This window comes from Microcaecilia unicolor, chromosome 2 (genome assembly GCF_901765095.1).
Source record: "Microcaecilia unicolor chromosome 2, aMicUni1.1, whole genome shotgun sequence".
Lineage (NCBI taxonomy): Eukaryota > Metazoa > Chordata > Amphibia > Gymnophiona > Siphonopidae > Microcaecilia > Microcaecilia unicolor.
This window is the reverse complement of record NC_044032.1, coordinates 464030155-464043589: the sequence shown is the minus strand read 5'-3', so window position 1 is coordinate 464043589 and position 13435 is coordinate 464030155. Positions and strand designations below refer to the sequence as shown.

Below are 13435 nucleotides of genomic sequence, written 5' to 3'. Positions count from 1 at the left end.
GGAACAAATCTATTCAAAATGGTTTACAGCATAAGAATAAAATAGTAACAGAGGTATTATACAAGATAAGGACAGCAAGATTGAATGAAAAGTACATTACAACAACAGCCACAATACCTGAAAAAAAACTTACAATTATTATAATGTATAATAAAATCATCCAATATTTGAGAATAAAAAAATCTTAAGACCTTTTGTAAAAGTTACCCAAGGATTGTCGAGTCCTAAGTATAACAGAGAAAAAGTTTAGTCCACATTTCGAGGCCAATGATTCTGAAGGCTCTCTTTTTCCACTCCTCTTTCCGAAAGACAGTAACCATACGAACTTCTAGAAAATGTGGATGTAATGAGCTCAAAGATCTACCTGGACCATATAACTATCTTTTCTTGTAATAACAGGTCTCTGTCAGTGAACCACTTTAAGCATTATGAAGTGAAACAGGACCTTTGTTACACTCTTTCAGAATATGATATAGAGGGCTTCTTTGGACTATCACCCAAGATCCATGAACCTCAGGAGGTTTTGCAGACTGGACGAGGTGTGTGTTCGGGTTATGCCAGCCTATGTCGAGTAATGTGCAGGTACTTAGTTTAAAGAAATTACCTGTTCCTTATACATGGCTTAATATCTTTCTGATAGACAACCTGCTAAATTATATCACAAGGAAACAGTATGGCATCCGCCCTTCAAGCACCCGGCATATTTATGGCCTACCAGGTCCCTGCTGCCCCTCCCCCCCCCAATCAAAAACTTTCTGTCAGTGGGGGAGGAGCACAGGGTTGCCAAATGGATGCAGTTTTGCCTGACAGGGTTTCCAATCCTCAGTTTACCCCATTGCATGCAGGAATTCACAGTTCTGATTTCTCCATTGCTGTCACCAAGAAAAGCAAGACTACAAGTCCCTGCATGCAATTGGGGATAAACCCAGGACTGCATCAGGCCAGTCAGGTTATCTAGATCCAGTTGGCAACCTTACAGGAGCAGCAGGCCATGAGTGCACATGCAGGTGCTCAAACGGCTGCCACCACACTGAAGTCTGCTGCCCTAGGCAGATGCCCAGTTAAGCAGGTATTTACAGAATAGCACTTAGACCAATTACTGACGTCTATGCACATATATGTGTGTGTAAATATAAGCATCCATTACTGTAATCTATTTCTTTTTATTTTACTTTTTTCCCCTTAAAACATAAAAAGTGTATGCCATTTTTTCAGAGTGCCTTGTCGAAGTCTTCACATCCCTGTACGTTTCACATTATGCTGTCCAAAATATACAACTTAGAATGCATAAAGTAGGAGCTTATTTCACTGAACTACATAACAGTGCATTTTCAACATGAAAAAACAATTATAGAAATATTCAAAAAGTAGATAAGAATAGGAAACCAAAGATTTTGACTACATAAGTCTTTGCACCTCTTGGTTCAACAGTTGGTGGAGGCCCCTTTTACTTCTACTACTTACGAATCATTTCTAAAGCACTACCAGGTACGTGCAGTGCTTTGTTGCGTGAAAAGACACAAGTTGTTTAGGATAAGTGTGCACCAATTTTCCACAGCACGATGATGAAGTTTTTGCCCATTTCTTCTTGGAAGAATAACTCACGATCTTTCCAGTTGGTTGGGGATTGTCTGTGAAGTGTGGTCTTCAAGTCTTGCCACAGATTTTCTGTTGGATTCAGATCTGGGCTTTGACTGGGCCATTTGAGGACACTTCACTTTCTTCTTCCTGAGATATTCCATTATTGGTTTTGTTGCAGTGTCATAGCTACATGGGGCCTCGGGCGCCTGCCCCCCCCCCTCAATTTCCTCTGGGCCCCTGGTTTTGCTGGTGGGGGTCCCCAACCCCTGCCAGCTGAAGCGTTATCCAGCGCCGGTCTCTGGTGCTGCTGCATTACCTGCCCTGCACGCTCCTTTTAGTGAAACTGGGAATGCTCAATTTCACTAAAAGGAGCGTGCAGAACATGAGGGGAAGACAGAGCAGGGCAGGCAATGCGGTGGCACTGGACAAAGCTTCAGCTGGTTGGGGTCTCCAACCCCTGCAGCAGTGGGTGGAGAGCGGCGGGGGGGGGGCTGCGAGGTGATAGGGGGGCGGCGGGGTGGCAGAACAAAATGTGCCCCCCCCCCCCTTGGGCTCTGGCCCCCTTTCACCTCGAAGTCTGGCTATGCCCCTGTTTTGCTATGCGGTTAGAATCACTGTCCTGCTAAATGGTCAATCTTTTCCCGAGCCTCAGGTCTATGACAGACTGGAGCAAGAACCCTTCAGGACCTAGAGTTCTGACCCAAGGGGATTCTTTTAATTTAAAATTTCTTTGTAGTTGTTTTGTTACCTTTCGCACACGATAATTTCTTTTAATGGCTTCACGTTAATGGTAACATTAGCGCACAGCCATTAATACAAAAAATAGAACATTGGCCATTTTAGAGCTGTGATCAAAAATGTAGGAAAGCGTGTAGGAAAGACCTGTGCAAGGGCCACTTTTTGTAGCTTAGTAAAGGACCTCTTTGCAAATAAGTTTTCTGAGTTTTGTTTTTTTCCTAAACAGCTTCTAGAATGGTTACAAGCAAGGGAAAATTCTGAATAGATTTGTGTGTTTCCAGCTGCTGCAATCTCTCCAACCATACCTTCAATTTTCTTCCCCCCACTTTTATTGTATTTTTTTTTACCCCTAAAATGTTTGGTCTAAAATGTAAGGGCCCTGTTTATTAAGCCGCGTTATAGGCACGTTTAGTGTCTTTAATGCGCGTTAACCATGTACGCACCTACAATATCCCTATAGGTGACTACACGGTTAGCACATGCACTAATTGTTGGCACGTTAAAAACGCTAATGCATCTTAGTAAACAGGGCCCTTTAGTTCTTTTCATGCAAGTGTTTTTCTTGGATGTTATTATTGTGAAATTCAAATTTAAAAAAAAAAGAATCTTCTACCTTATTGGATTTGACATATTTTTTTATATAGCAGAATATAATACAAGTTCAATGGTGCACAGACTTTTGTAAGGTTCTGTAGCTAAGAGTCCACAGTCTGAGAATTTTATGGTTTTCCAACCCACTTCATTTGAATAGGTCATCATCTTCCTTAATATATCCTTAAAACTGGAAAACCAGCCTGTAATCTAAAATGAATGGAATTAAAAAGTCCAGGGGGCATGCGATTAAACTACAGTGTAGTAAATTTAAAACAAATCGGAGAAAATTGTTTCCTCACCCAACGTGTAATTAAACTCTGGAATCATTGCCGGAAAATGTGGTGAAGGCGGTTAGCTTAGCAGAGTTTAAAAAGGGGTTGGACGGTTTCCTAAAGGACAAGTCCATAACCGCTACTAAACGGACTTGGAACAATCCAAAATCCCAGAATAACATGTATAGAATGTTTGTACGTTTGGGAAGCTTGCCAGGTGCCCTTGGCCTGGGATTGGCCGCTGTCGTGGACAGGATGCTGGGCTCGATGGACCCTTGGTCTTTTCCCAGTATGGCATTACTTATGTACTTATGTAATACTTGGGAAAAACTCACTGCTAGTGCTCTCTCTCCCCTTTCTCCATCTACAGCCAGATGGCTGTTGTCAGTTTTTATGATGGGCCAGGGGAAAGGCATAGAGCAGTGGTCTTTAGGCTGGGGCCACTTTGGATCCAAATGAGCTGAAGGAAAGCTGCCAAACATCTTGCCCATGTGAGTTGCGACCCTGCTGATTAGTGTGTGTCAATGACATCTGCCTCACCAGCCCCAAGAAAGTTGATATTTCCAAATGCATTCTCTTCCATGTTCCATCTATTGAGCAATGCCTTGTTCTTCAAGCATGTGGCTTTTCCTCTAGCCCCTTTCCCCTATCATGAGCTGTGGTAGAGAGACAAGAGTAGCAGAAAAAAAAGCCAGAATGATAATGAGGGCTATACCAGAGGCCTCCAAGGGCCACCATTGGCCCCCGGGCCTTGCACTGAAAATACTGGCATAGAGGCTGCATTCATGTTTGGAAGGAGGATGGAGCAATGCTGGGAGATCTTTCTACTTTTTCAGAGGCAGACAGCAGTAGCACCCATGTTTGTGGATCGCCCTCTCCCTCCTTGCTCCTTCCCCTGATAAGGGACCCTTAACTGGATGATTCACATAGGATGAATGGGACAGTTTAGAATACAACAACATTAAAATATCCATGTTCAGTTTAATGCACCCATTTTATTTCTGATGCAGTCTACAAATCATTATTTCTGTACCACCTACATTAAGCAGAATGTAATTTCCTTTCTTGGAATCAGCAGCCTACTTGCAACATCTAATACAGCTAAACACTTAGACCCCCGTGGAGATAAAGTCCTGTTTTTCTTGGAGAAATCTGAATTGCTTCTCCATGATTGGAGGAGACTGAAACCAAGACTAGCCCGGCCTTCACCTTTTCATTAGGAGCTATGCAGGTACCCTGGAAAGAAAGATGAGGGTAAAGGACAGTCATGAGTGCCATTATGAGATTAATATTAAATTAGAAAATATAATTCAAATGATTTGGGGAATAAACATCCATTTATTTTATATACATTTGTCTTTCCCAACTAGGCTGGCTTTGAGGCTTCATTCCACTGTATTTGTTTTCTTTTTTTAGCGAAATGATCACCTCATAGCAATTCTGGTTACCCACTTCAAAAAAAAAGGACAGGTACTTATTTTGTACCAGGGGCAGTGGACAGTAACTGACTTGCCCAGAGTCACAAGGAGCTGCAGGCTACTACATTAACCATTAGGCTACTTCTCTACTCATGGCCTCTTGCCTCATATCAACAATGAAAATTTGGCACATATAAGAGGCTTAAGCAGTGAAAAAAAAAACAATTTCTTTTCCCAGAAATACAGGTGATTTTTCTTTACAGCCACTCAATTGTTTCCTAGAAATTTAATCAACGTTTCTGCTGTTACAGAGAGATGGGATGGACATGCCATGAGGTTTCTGGTATAGCCGAGGCGCTGGATACAGGCAAGGCCAGAGCTTCCAGCAAAAGAAATCCAATCATATGTGGAATGCTGTTGAGCTGGATGGTCAGTGGTACCTCCTTGATACTTGCTGGGGTGCAGGCACAATTGACCTGAAAAGAGGCTGTTTATACCCAGGTAAGGAACTCAATTCCATAAATTGAATAAAGGAACCTGTGTCTGTGCACTGCTCAATCATCACGTTAATCAAATAACATACAGGACCAGCCCTGCCACTAGGCAGACTAGGTATCTGCCAAGGGTGACAACATTTGGGGGGAGGGGGACTGTGGTGCAATGAAAGAGCATCTCTCCCTTCCCTTTCCCATGCTGTGCCGCTGCCACCCTATCCTTTCCTGGCTACTCCAAAGGTACTCAGTGCCAGCATGGGACCCTGCATAGCCCAACACCTTCATGTCCCTGCCCTAGTGGTCTGGCATTTCCTGTCTCCTCCTTCCCTCATACAGTCCTACACCAACCAGCAATTCAATGTTCCCCTTCCCACAGAGGTCCATCTTCTTCTTCTCCTTCCCCCACAGTCCAGCACCTTCCAGTCTCCCTAACCCACTAACCCCCCTCCCCATCCAGCATCTCTTCTCTTTTCTACTTTCCCCATTAAATCCAACATCTCCCTGGCCTTCTTCAGAATTTTCCCGCCCCCCTCCCCCCTTACTCATAATGGTTAGTGCAGTGGGCTGAGAATTTGGGGAACTGGATTTGATTCCCACTGCAGCTCTTTGTGACCCAGGGAAGTCACTTAGGGGCCCTTTACAACACCACAGTATAGATGCCGCAGTGTGGTCACACGCTAATAGTGCCAGCCCCAGCATGCACCATTTCTGGCACAACAGGAATTTTTTTTTCTTTTTATGCCGGGTTAGTGCAGGACCCCTTACTGCCTCCTAAATAGGTGACGGTAAGGGCTCCCCTGGAAATGGCTACACAGCAAGTGTTTATTTTTATTTTGTTACATTTGTACCCCGCGCTTTCCCACTCATGGCAGGCTCAATGCGGCAGGCAATGGAGGGTTAAGTGACTTGCCCAAAGTGACAAGGAGCTGCCTGTGCCGGGAATCGAAACTCAGTTCCTCAGTTCACCCAGGACCAAAGTCCACCACCCTAACCACTAGGCCACTCCTCTACAGATGAGGAGCAAGTGTTCTCTTACCACACAGCCATTTCCTTTCTTTTTTTTGCCTTTTACCCACTGCGGTAAAAGGGACTTCAGCGCATGGCAACTCCACGTACTGACACTACTTTACGGCCCCACAGCAGGAAAGGGGGTCCTTACTCTCTGTTGCGCCAGGTACAAAACAGATTGTGAGCCTACTAGGCACAGAAAAGTATCTGCGTATATATATATGTAAACTGCTTTGGTTGTACTACAGCAAGTCAGTTATATCAAATCCATCCTATTCCTCCCTCCTCCCCCCTGTCCAGCATCTCACCTTTTTGTTCCCTTGTACCACGGAAGTCACACAAAGTGTCTTTTCCAGCCAGGCTCAGAGTTTATATCTATGCCTATGTGGGGCATGCTGTGTTCCCGCCACTCCATAACAAGAAGTTGGCATCAGGGGGCGTAGCCAGACCTCGGCGGAGGGGGGGCGGAGCCCAAGGTGGGGGGGGCACTGTTTAGCCGCCGAGCCCCCCTCACCGCCGCTAGCCCCCCCCCCCCCCGCCACTTTGGACCGCCGCCGCAACTGCAACGTCCCCCCCCCACCCGCCCCGTATCAGGTACCTTGTTTGCTGGCAGGGGTCCCCAATCCCCGCCAGCCAAAGAGTTTTCTTCAGCGCGGTCGACTCCGGCACCTTCGTTGTGGGATCATCTGTTTCTGACGCCTTACGTCCTGCACGGGGCTACATGCAGGGTGCAGGACGTAAGGCGTCAGAAACAGATGATCCCACAACGAAGGCACCAGAGTCGACCGGCGCTGAGAAAACTCTTCAGCTGGCGGGGATTGGGAACCCCTGCCAGCAAACAAGGTACCTGATGGGTGACGGGGGGGGGGGGGGGGGGGGGGGGGGGTCAAATGCAGAGGGGGCCAGGGCATAATCTGTGGGGGCCCATGCCCCCGTGGCCCCACGTAGCTAAGCCCCTGGTTGGTATCAAAATGGGCAGGGACATGGCAGGCCTCGTGCATGGACATAGAGATAAGCTCTGAGCCTGGCTGTGGCCTGTCCCACTACAACAGCAGCAGCAGAAAAGAACAGGAGAAAATGTTCTGCACAGTGGCAAGAAAAAATTTGCATGTGCACCCACACACACAACCAACTTAGAAAGAACAATGCAGGAAATGTGGCATAAATTTGCATTACAAGCTTTTATAGCACCAATGCAGGCACATAAACAGGGTTGTCCTGACATGACAGATGCTTGAAATGTAAAGCAGATGGGGTAATCCTGGGTCACCAGTTTTGAGGATGTGGTCACATAATGGAGTATTGGCACAGGGTGGCACAATATTTATCCTGACTGTTGGAGGTACACATTAGTTTATAAGCTTCTGTGCTCTCACATGATGGTTATGATTCTCTCACTGTGTTAAACAGGGATGAAACATTGGGCCCTGTTTACTAAGCCACAGTAAAGGCACACTAGTGTTTTTAGCACGCACTAATGCTATAAACACACATAGGAATATATAGGTGTCTCTAGCATTTAGCGTGCGCTAAAAACGCTAGCACACCTTAGTAAATAGGGCCCGTTGTTTTAAAGTAAGGCATTATTATTAGTAAGCAAATGCATTTGATTATGTCGTATAATGTAGAAACACCGATTGTGACACAGTGGAGGAACCTGCTATTTGATCTTATACAATACCATACAATTAAGGCTATATGCCACAAGTACTAAAATAGGGATTGATGTGGCTCACAACCTATAAAAGAAGCAGGGCTGGACTAAGAGTACTCATTGTTTATTTACTGTATCACTGTTTTCCTTTTGCTCTCATTGTTACGTACAAAAATTAAGAAAAATACTTGGAATTAAAAAAAAGAGAAGCAGGCATCTGAGAGTCCATTCTATCCAAGTGTTCAACTTAACCAATCTAGTCTCGTAATCTGAAAGCTTAGCAACTGAGTCCTCAATAAATTTGGAATGCTGCACCAAGTTACTCTGCAAAGTCTTACCACTCCTCACCACCACAGACCAAACATCTTTCAATGAAATATCCTTGTTAATTAGTAGATAAGGCTAAATTTCCTTAAGTATCTTGTGACTCAGTCACTGCTGTGGACAACTTAACTGGAGCCAGAACAACTCTTCCGTTACCTACCTCTACCACCTTCCTCCCTTATCCTTTCTAGTCTACCTCTTTATATATTATATTCAAATGTTTTATCCATTTTGTGCTATCTTGTAAATTTGTTTTATTATGTAAGCCGCATTGAGCCTGCTACAGGTGGGAAACTGCGGGTTATAAATGTTACAATACAGTACAATCAAAGTCTTAATAGTGGAAATGGAAGCAGCACCCGCCTTAGTATTCTCCTCCAAGGGTGAACTAGTTGCTTCAATAACAGAAGAACCGGACAACTCCCATACTACAACAAGTTGGGGATGTGGTTCATTCACAAGATGACAAAGACACCACGGGGGAGATGTCATTCACTGTTCTGAAGTAGGTAGATTTTCCATCAGGCCAAAATGCTGGTCTATAGGGCTCTTGACCAAATTGGCTATACAGCACTGGTTTTTCCTGCCTTCTGTTTCCCCGTTAGGCAGTAAAATCCTCCAATGGAGAGTGACCTACCAGGAAGATAAAGAAAGCCGAAAGGCCACCCGATGATGTCAACAACAGTGTTGGTGACCAGAAAAATGCCTGCTCTCACACTGCTCTCTTTCCAAGATCTCCAACAGGTCTCCAGACTGTGAGGTTACATAAGTATTGCCATACTGGGACAGATCGAAGGTCCATCAAGCCCAGTATCCTGTTTCCAACAGTGGCCAATCCAGGTCACAAATACCTGGCAAGATCCCAAAATAGTACAATGCAATTTTATTATATTTTTAGCGCTGGGACATTGATGCAGTGATTTGTTAAATTATGCATGACATTCTTTTTTTATTAATTTTATTTTTATTACTTTACAATATTTATAATCAAGTACAACCTCTTGAAAAGAAAGTGATAGAATTAAAGAAAAAAATTCTTTACATAATTCATAAAGCATAATCATCATTACCAATTTTATCACTCAAGTCCACAAATAGGATTCCAAGATCTTAAGAAAAAAGAGGAGATAAATCTAAAGGAAAATTTAAATAGAAGAAAATAGCTTTCACGAAGGGATTGGTGGTTCAAAATTTATGAAACTCCAGATGTCATCTTGGAAGCGATAAGTTTTGAAAGCTGAGGCGGATCCGTAAACACATATTTGACATTATCAAACCTTATTATACACTTGTAGGGGTATCTCAAGAAAGAGGTACCTCCTGCTTGAATTACTGCTGTTTTCATTGTGAGAAAGTGTTTCCTTTTCTTTTGAGTCTCTCTTGAGAAATCCGGGAATAAGGAAATTCGAAAACCAAGAAATAGTTTCTCTCTATGCTTAAAAACATCTGGAACAACCATGCCTTGTCAGGAACTAAGGCCACGGTTGCAACCAAAGTTGCTGCCGTAGCCTGTTGAGTATCAGATGTCTCAATGAGAGCTGTTACATTCAAACTCTGTTGTAAAGGCAATTTTTGAGGAAGGTAGAAAACCTTTGAAATGGTGGTAAATTAATTTCTGGTATACAAAGGTTTTCAAGTAAATATCTTCTTAACATATCCCCAGGCTTTATCATAGGTACTTGAAGAAAATTTACAAAACGCAAATTTGATTCCTGGTATAATTTTCAAAGTTCTCAGTCTTAATTCTTAGGCTAGATACATCTTTAACAATAGTCAGTTGTATAGTCTCAATTTTTTGTATTTTTTGTTCCATTGTATCTAGTCTAGAAGAAATTTTTTCTAAATCATTTCCATGTTTTTCAATCTTCTGTTCCATTTCAGTTATTTGCTGAGTTTGTGTGGTTACAGAGGAAAGAAACATTTGTCCCAACTGGGACATAAGGTCCCACAATGAATCTAACGTTACCTCCTTTGGTTTGATAATCAGGTCAGCAGGAAAAATGAATCCTTGTCCAGCTTTCTTCTCCCCCGTCGCTTCCATTCCCCGCAAAATTTCTCCAGGCAAACGAGGATCTTCAAGAGGATTAAACCTCTTATCTCCCACTGTTACAAGCTGTTCTTGGGTCCCCAGCAATTCCGACGTCAAAAAACCCCTTTGAGAGGATGCCATCGCCCCCAAGAGTGGGGAACTCGTTGCTACTGGTTGTGGGGGCAGAGTTCTCTCCTCGGGACTGAAAGTTGTTTCAAGCCCGAAAGACGCCAAAGGCTCCTCACCGTCACCAGCGTCTAAATTCGGAGGAGTCCCAGGATCACTTCCACCAGCTCTCCGCAGCAGAAAAAAACGATCAATCGGTCCAGGTATCTGGGAAGGGGTCTGGGGGGTGCGGGCAGCAGCCCTTCCTCTTCTTTTAGGGATGAGCAAGGAATAATGCTGCAGCTAGTCACAAAAGCCAGCGGCCATCTTGGAATCAGGATGCCATCATTATGCATGACATTCTGAGCTGCATGAAAAAGAGGTGTTCCTGAGGACCTGTTAAGGTAGACGAAAGATAGCAGTATATGTGTATTTTACATTACAAATATATATATTTTTTATTTATTAGAATTTATTAACTGCCTTTATGAAGAGAGTCACCCTCCAGCCCCCCGCGGCCTCTTATAGGTGTAGAGTATCCAAATGCTTAACATACTGTATATACTTTACCCAAATATATTATTTCTTTTTGAAATTTGCACATGCAAAGTATGCATGTTAAAATAGTCCTCATAATTTACAGCTATGTGAGTGGTGGGAATTGGATTTATAGACTTGATATACCGCTTTCTATCAAAGTATTAAAGCGCAGTACAATAAAATAAAATAAAATATCAAAACAATCACAAATTTACAATAAAAAAAAATATAAAACAGAACCAAAAATCCAGATGCAGCATTTTTCAAACTTAAATCACATGATTTCAAAGAAACCCAAGTAACTGGTCAAATTATTAACATTACAAGGTAAAGTGTTCCGTGAAGAAGGTCCACATAGCTAAAAGCTCTTTTCCTCGTGGAAGCCAATTTTATTGTCTGTAATGAGAGAAGTTATGTGAAAACTGTCCCCCTCCCTTTAGCATTAGATTGTATAAATAAAATACAGAGCATTTCAAACCTTAGCAGCATTTGCAAAAGTCAAACTATATTGCAGATAGGCACAACCATCTTCCCTATGAAGAAAGGCTAAAGCAGCTAGGGCTCTTCAGCCTGGAGAAAAGACGGCTGAGGGGAGATATGATAGAGGTCTATAAAATAATTAGTGGAACTGTTAGACGTGAATCGCGCGTTTACTCTTTCCAAAAATACTAGGACTAGAGGGCATGCAATGAAGCTACAAAGTAGTAAATTTAAAACAAATCGGAGAAAATATTTCTTAATGTGGATTTTGTTGCCATAGAATGTGGTAAAAGCAGTTAGCTTATCGGAGTTTTAAAAAGGTTTCGATATCTTCTTAAAAGAAAAGTCCATAAGTCATTATTAAGATGAATTTGGGAAAATCCACTTCTTATTTCTAAAATAAGCAGCATATAATGTATTGTATTGGGTTCTTGTAGTCATTATTGTAGTCATAAAGCCACAGTGATGTGCATTTCATGACCTGCGAGTTTATTTATTTACAGGAATCTGCTATACTGCCCATGCCAGGAGCTGGCCTCAAAGCGATTTACAGCACTAAACATATTTTTGCTGAGCCAGGGAAAAGAAAAAAAAAAAACAACGCACACACACATAGGCATACTAACAATTATGAGGAAGAAGGATATGCCGAAGAAAAAAGATAAGAGTCTGATCTAACGTAAACAGAAAGATCCAAAGTTTGGGGCCCACGTAACTTATAGCAGTGGTGCGGGTAATATCAAGGCACATTCTGGACGATGGTGGAACCTGAAGCAAGCCAGCACTCATAGAATGTAAAGAGCGAGAGGGAACATAAGGAATTAGAAGACAAGACATATTGAGGACATGCATGTTGCATAAAATAAGGTGGTTCTTTTTCCCCATTGTTAGCACTATTAAATATTTTATGTGAAGCTGACACCTCAGGTACTTTGTCCATTTTGTCAAGTGTTTTTTTTCCTAGATTTTTTTTCCTCTCTTTTTAATTTTTTTTTTCTTCTTTAGATATGATGACTTCTTCTTCCTGACAGACCCAGAAGATTTCATTGAGACTCACTGGCCTGATGACCCAGCATGGCAGCTACTGGAATCCAGAGTCTCACTTGACGATTTTGAACAAAGAGTTTTTAAGACCTCAGAGTTTTTCAAGCAGCAGCTTTACCTAATTTCCCCAAGAGTTTCTTTTGTTAAAGCAGGTAAATACAATTCTGTAAACTGTTTTCATGGAGCAGCAAGGGCCTCTGTCTTTATTGCTTGGTGTTAAGCAGTTCCATTTGAAGTAGTAGGTGTGATACACATCCAGAAGTTGTGGGCAGAAACCATAGTAAAGGTTCAGTGAGGTTTCAATGAGGAGGAGACTGCAGGAAAACAGTGGCTTAGCCAGACAGCCAATTTTGGGTGGGTCTGAGCCCAAAGTGAATGGGCACAAAGTTTTCTCTCTGCCCCTCCCCCCAGCACCTCCCAACTCAAAATATAAATACTTTAGCTGATGAAGATCCCCAAGCTCTGTCAGCAGACTTCTTCATCCAAAGATGGCCAGAACTCCCTTTTACCAAGCTTGGCAGGCAACAGCAACTCCTTGAGCCACTGATGCCGGCATCCCATGTATGCTTAGTTATCGGTGGCTCAAGGATATTGCCTTGTCTGCCGAGCTTAGTAGAAAGGAGTTCTGGTTACCTTCAGATGAGGTCCTCAGCTGGCATGGCTTGGGGATCCCCACCAGCTAACAGCAGAGTCAGGACTGGTGTTAGCCATTCTGGGTCCCAGGGCAGAAAATAAAAAAAGTTCTCCCCCCACCAATTCCCTCTCCTCCCTGCTTCCTCTGTAATCTTGCCATCAGTCATTATAATCGCACCAACAGACCCTCACCAAATACAGAGCAAGGGATCACAAATTAAAAATAAAAATATGTAGACAAAAACTGAATGGGGAACCTCAGCATGTACTACAACACTAAAGAAATAAAATAGAAATGCATTTCTTTTTCTATTGAACACAGTAAAAAGAAATCTACTATGCACATTTTTCGAAGCTAGTATATTCCATTTAAAACATTTAAAATAAAATGATTTTTTTTCCTTTGTTGTCTGGACATTTTATTATTCCATCATGCTGGTTCCAGTTTCTCTTTCCCGCTTTCCTGTGTCTTCTGCTAATTCTCCTTCAATCAGCTGCTGTCTACTTGTCTTTTCTCCCCT

The 13435-nt window shown here is 42.7% G+C and overlaps 1 protein-coding gene across 1 annotated transcript in view; it reads left to right on the top strand.

The window, feature by feature from the left end:
* Window positions 1-477: 477 nt before the first annotated feature.
* Window positions 478-13435, top strand: part of LOC115462561 (kyphoscoliosis peptidase-like) — a 30810-nt gene continuing 17852 nt past the window's right edge. The window contains exons 1-3 of the mRNA XM_030192554.1: window positions 478-582; window positions 4915-5104; window positions 12243-12433. The gene's annotated coding sequence lies outside the window, so the exon portion shown is untranslated. The remainder of the gene's footprint in view (window positions 583-4914; window positions 5105-12242; window positions 12434-13435) is intronic.